Source organism: Cupressus sempervirens, chromosome 7, assembly GCF_028749045.1.
Source record: "Cupressus sempervirens isolate cs-2001-9-10 chromosome 7, ASM2874904v1, whole genome shotgun sequence".
Taxonomy (NCBI): domain Eukaryota; kingdom Viridiplantae; phylum Streptophyta; class Pinopsida; order Cupressales; family Cupressaceae; genus Cupressus; species Cupressus sempervirens.
In genome coordinates, this window is record NC_143124.1 from 863,306,870 (window position 1) to 863,313,452 (window position 6,583).

General features: G+C 29.4%; 1 pseudogene across 1 annotated transcript; it reads left to right on the forward strand.

Annotated features, from left to right (window-relative positions):
- The first annotated feature begins 1,499 nt into the window (after positions 1-1,499).
- LOC149550200 (alpha-humulene synthase-like) lies at positions 1,500-5,133 on the forward strand (annotated as a pseudogene). Its single transcript, XR_016354509.1, has 9 exons — positions 1,500-1,598; positions 1,677-1,864; positions 2,084-2,199; positions 2,700-2,941; positions 3,076-3,167; positions 3,268-3,357; positions 3,623-3,980; positions 4,491-4,742; positions 4,832-5,133. The product of XR_016354509.1 is annotated as an alpha-humulene synthase-like (transcript).
- Positions 5,134-6,583: the final 1,450 nt, after the last annotated feature.

A 6,583-nucleotide genomic window follows, 5' to 3' on the forward strand; every position in this document is an offset into this window, starting at 1 on the left:
TCCTAACCCCTAAACATAACTCTCAGTCTTCACATTAACTATGATAATAAAAATAACCCTATCATTTACTATAATCTTAAACTCTAACTCCAACTAAAATAATATATCTAAACCAAACTCTAAGCCTAGTGTTAGTTCTCATCTTTAGTACTAACTCTAATTATAATCTTAATCATAATAACTTAATGTGTTACATGCCTCGTGATTGAAATTACAACTAACATATATATCATTTGTATATAAAATACTTTACATGTATTCATTGCCTCAATAAATATATTTATAATATTACTCATTTAACTAATAATGGTTGATCAATATTATATATCATTTATTGTAGTCAAATAAAATATATTTCTGCATATAGTAATTTAGTAATATCGAATTATTGGTATAGTTAAAATCTATTATTTTCTTAATTAACAACAATTTGAATGGACCTATTCACAAACTAAAACTTGATTCTTAAATTTAAAGCGTTAAATAATCAAAATCCACTTAGTCTGTCCAAACTTTGATATATTTTTAAATCGTCAAAATCCACTTAGTTTGTCCAAACTTTGTTTTTTCACCAATTTTGAATAGGATGTGTTACCCTCCCCATTTTATATTAGCTACCGCGTTGTCTTAGTCGGGAATGAAATATTAGTTTTGAAGACTTTCGTAATCCTGAGTAAAATTTCTCGAGGAGTTTGGAAGATTCACGTTATTAGTCAAATCAGTGGCAAACATTGAATTGGATTTGAATTGGAGTCAAAATGCATTTCTGATTTTAAAATATGTAGCGACAAAAATATAACATATGCTTATTTGTCGTGTTGCGGAATCGCACTAATTGAAAATGCATTTCTGATTTTAAAATATTTAGCAACAAAAATATAACATATGCTTATTTGTCGTATTGCGAATTCGTATTGAATAGGATGTGTTACCCTCCCCATTTTATATTGACTACCGCGTTGTAGTAGTTGGGAATGAAATACTAGTTTTGAAGACTTTCGTAATCCTGAGTTCGGAAGTATTCACGTTATCAGTCAAATCAGTGAGCAAGATTGAAGCCACTTGGATGCAGTGGCAGTTTCATTCGCAAATAGAAAAACTGATGTTGAGTTGAATTAGAGTCAAATTGCATTGTTTCTTATCATAATGCGCATTCGCACTTCACTGAACTGTAGAATTTCTCATGAAGTTTGGAAGTATTCGCGTTATCAGTCAAATCAGAGACCAAGATTGAAGACCAAGAAACTCACAACAATGTACGCTTATTCGCCACGATGCGCATTCGCACTTCATTGAACTGTAAAGAACATTAAAAGAATATTGAAATTTGACCTAACGTAAAAGAATCCGTTAGTTTCCGGAGATTAAAGACAACATATGACAGGCAAGGCGTATGAAGAGCATTATAAATAGCAGTATCCATGAAGAGATAAGCACAAACATTGAACATTTGAATATCATATTTATTTGAAGAGAAACTATCTTCAAGTGTATCTGCGATGGCCAATTTGAAAGGAGACAACATTTCTTCAATACCATCCAATGCTTTCAATCTGTGGGATGATGCTTTTGTCCAATCAATGGAAACATCATACGCGGTAAATAACTCTCTCTGTTTCTTTCAAGGGTCTTCTCATATTTTCAGTCTTAGATGATTGTGTGCATGCTGTTTTCAGGGCTCCGAATACCGTGAACGTGTGGAAACACTGGTGAAAGAAGTGAAAATCTCGTTAAAAGAAACGCAGACTGCAGATGGAGATGGCGATCTCATCGAGCGGCTTGAGATGGTTGATGCATTGCAATGCCTCGGAATAGATCGATATTTTGAGGCTGAGATAAAAGAAGCTCTTCATTATGTTTATCGGTCTGTTAAACTTCTCTATGAACATCTCTACAATTAGATTACTATACAGAGAGAAAGAGAGAATTATAACGTCTTATTCATTTTCAGTTGACTATGGAAGCACTATTTCGGTTTGTTTCTGGTTAAGAATGATAAATAGATAAAGATGGTTTAGATTTTGTAAGCTTAAATTGTGCTTACTATATAGTGTTTAAGAGTGACAAATATCTGTAAATACAGAGCTTGGAATGAAAAGTTTGGGATTGGATTGGGACGCCAAAGTGGTAACCCTAACTTGAATGCCACATCTCTTGGACTCAGACTTCTTCGACTCCATCGTTATAGTGTTTCTTCAGGTACATCACATATTACAACTTTTCTTCACTAAAAAAATGTTAAAGTCTGTTCACCTTTTTCAAATTTAATATTTTTCTTTGAATGGATTTATATATGTAGCCACGTACTAATATATTCAAAGATTTACCATCACTCTTAAAATGTATTTAATTAGAGCATACATAGATTAATGTGAATTACTACAGTGAAACATGGATCAATGAGTGTGCTGTTTAGTCCATGAGACTCTTTCTGGTTAAAACTTACTGGACTTTGTTTATGCTCTTAAATTGTGCCACCTTTATAAATAATTATGATAATATGTTTTAACTACAAACTGTAGTAGTTTTAGATATATAAATATACTAATTTGAGATTTTTGATATTAATAAAAAGGGTAGATTAATCTGTTGTATTTAGGTTAGTCAGAATCTATTCAATTGAATCTTAATAACATTATCAAAATTTAAATATCTCCTATTAATTAATTTGTTATTGTTATGTAATGTATCCTGAGAAGATCCGCTGAAGAATTTCAAGCAGTGTAACGGGGAGTTCATCCTCCTTGGAGAAAACAGTGATAAGCATGAGAATAATATTATCGACGAGAATGCGATGAGAAGTGCGCTCAACCTTTTAAGGGTTTGCAGTGTGGGCTATCCTGGAGAAGCCATAATGGAAGTGGCTAGAGTGTTTAGCACTGCATATCTTTAAAAACTATTGGAAAATCCCGGAGATACACATAAAAGCTTTCTGAGAGAGGTAAAGCAGTTCAATTACCCTTTTTTTTCTGTGTAACCTCAGAAGTAATCGAAGTATAACCGTGAAGAAACCAAACTGAAATATGAATTTTAGGTTGATTTTGTTATTATTAATTTTTAATTCCTATTTTATAGGTGGAATATGCCCTTATATATGACTGGCCTCGCACCTTTACTAGATGGGAGGCACAGAATTTTATAGAAATATATGAGCTACAAAATCAAAGGTAGAGATTAAATATTGTAGCTTCCCTTCACTTCTGTATCTTGATTATAAGATTTTATTATTTCCGTAAGCTAATTATAAGTTTTCTTTATTTCTTTAAGGCTGAAAGACAAAACCATTTTGGAGCTTGCAAAATTGGATTTTAATACACTACAATCCCAGTATAAATTGGAGATGAAAACTGTTTCAAGGTAAATTTTCAACGTAAGAAAGGGTATATTTAGGTATATGTAAACTATTTTGTTTTGTGCAACACTTTAAGATCTGTTATTCAACTATTTATTATGTAAATTTGGAGTCGATTTTAAGCACATATATTATATAAGAATAAATTTGATGACAAATTAGTTATTATTTATGTAATTGGATCTTGACAAGTCATTAGATAATTTTTTAATTTTTTAGCAATTAAGTTTTGTATTCATATGTTTTTATAAGACATAATTTTTATGGCAGTTGGTGGGAAGCTTCTGGCATTTCTAAGGTAGTTGCACTAAGGGAAAGAACAATTGAATCTCTCTTTTGGGGAGTTAGTTCAACAGATGAGTTGGAGCTTTCTAGTGCCAGAATTGCCTTGGCAAAAAGCACAGCTGTTATCACAATCATGGATGACATTTTTGATGACTATGGAACACTTGAGCAACTCAAATATATTGTAGAAGCCATTGTTCAAGGTTGGGATGTTTCTGTTATTAAAAGCATTCCAAACAACCTCAAGACATGTGTTGAATTTGTTTTCAAAACAGTTCATGAATTGACAAGTGATGCTACTAAAAAACAAGGGCGTGACATGATGCCTTTTGTTACAAAAGCAGTAAGTATACTTTTCCAAGATTCTTTAGGAAGATCTTAAAACATCATTTGTAACTAATTAGATTTTATTGGTATGGAACCTAATAGAAGGGAATTGAGGTTTGAATAACTATTAGTGCATATAGCATTAATAGAAAGGAATTGAGGTTTGAATAACTATTAGTGCATATAGCATTTTTATTAGATTTAATAATTGCATTAATTTATATGATAGAATTTGACTCTAATATGATTAAATAGAAAGTAAACATATAAGTACTAATTAATTATATATTATATTACATTTTCTTTTGTCTAAACTGCATAGCTTTGCAATATTATAGAAGTAAATTAAAATTATGAAGTATTATGTAAAAATATGTTATTAATACTAACAAATGTTATTTGTTATTTTTATATTCAGAGTGATAATCAGATTGTAAGCAGTAATTGTACTAACTATTTTTAATAATTTATCAAAAGAAATTATGATATAGATTTAATATTTATATATTATGTTATTATGTTTTAGTGGGCAGATTTTGCAAATACTTGTTTTGAGCAAGCACGATGGAAAATAATTGGATATTTTCCAACCTATGATGAGTACATGAAGTTTGCTGAAATAAGTGCAGCATTTGGACCAATATTGTTACATACAACCCTATCAGCATCTTATATTTCATGTGATGATGATATTGAGAAGATATATCTTGACAAATCAAGATTGTATAAACTCATGCGAGTGTGTTTTCGGCTAATTGATGACATACACGATTTTGAGGTTTCTCTTCTTTTACCTTTTTTTAATAGACATTTAATATAAATTTCTATGATTCAGGAAAATTTAAAATATTTCCAATGTAAATGTAGGAAGAAAGGCTTCATGGGAAGATTGCCTCAGCTATATCTTGTTATATGGATGATAATCCTGCATGTTCAGAGGAAGAGGCAGTACAATACATCACCAAGCTCAAAAATGACTTCTTGAAGGAATTGACATGGGAGTTTTTGAAACCAAATAATGTTTTGCTTGATTGGGAGAAGATATGCGTCAATAGTACTAGAGGAGTACAGTTTTTATATATATACGGAGACGGATTTACATATTCCCACAAGGAGATCAAGCATCAAATATTGAAGGTTTTGGTTGATCCAATAGCATTATGAAGGGAAAATAGAGATTCCATGACGTCAAAATGAAATTCTTTCTTTATCTTAAGACTATTGTTTTAGCAACATTAGATGCTAGTTCTTATTGTAATAATTTATTGACTACTATTTTGATTATTTTATTTAGATTCAATTCTAACATAGCTTACATATAGAATGTAAGGATATTGTATTGTTGTGGTATCTATGTTTTATAATACTTATATCTAAGTTAAGTATTTTGTTTTACTATTATTTATTCAAATTTTATGGTGTAGACAATTAATTTGATTACTATCTTAATTTTTTATTTTTTTGTTAAAATATTATAAGAAAAATAATATGCATGTTATAGTTTTTGATATTGAGTTCTAATTAATAATTGTGTTTTATTTATTTATTGGAAATTTATTAGTTTGAAATTTGATTATATTTGTGAAAGTGAAATGTTTTCATTAATAATGCAAGTGAAGAAGGTAAAGGCAATTTTTTATGCCTCTAATATATAAAAATATAATATACCATGTTAAACATTGAATGTTGATTTTCATTGTAATATCATTCTAGATGTTTCTTCTTTTAGTATGAGTGGCTAGGACATTTGAGGACATTTATTGTTGTAAGTGACGACTTATCATTATTTTATGTAGTTGACTTATGGTTTGGATGGATACAAGGACATTGATATGGTCATTACTTATGTTCTCTTTTTATTGTTAATAGATAATCATACTTTTTTTAAAGTATTTATTATATTATGAATGTATGATGGTTAGTCTTATGGATATGATTATGATTATGGAAAACTATAGGTTATAGGATTATTTGGATATGGACATGTTTGATGTATTTATGACATGTTCTTACCCACATGGGTTTGTATGATGAGGGACAGATTCATGTTCACTTTTAAGGCCAAAAAAATGTCTTGATCCCTTCAATTGTTTATATTGTGAGGTAGTATGAAGGTTGGAAAGGATAACAATTTCATTTTTAAAACTTGTACTAGATTCAAATTGATGAATAAATAAATGTTTGAAGCCTTATTTTTAATTAAGAATTGTTAATAGTTAATATGATTTCAGACATCTATTGTCTTTTGGGTAATGTAATTGTCTTGATATACATATTTTTTCTATAAAAAAAAACTATGTTTTATATAGTATTACATACATACATACATATATATATATTATAAAATCAATTTTAGAATCATTTTCCTTGAGTTTTGTAGTAGGAAAGATGAGCTTTCTCAAAATTGGTTTAAAACCTTCAATAATAGAAAGACCAAATTTTTTTTGTTAATATCCATTTAACCCATGAAAAAAAATTAAATCATAATAATTTGGAAATTAGGTTAAAGTCAGTTTCAAATGGTTTTCCTTTCATATTAACCGGTAATATTGGATTTCTTTTTTATTGAGTTATATGATACTATAGGCTGACAGTCATTCTTTTCTTTGTTTTATGATT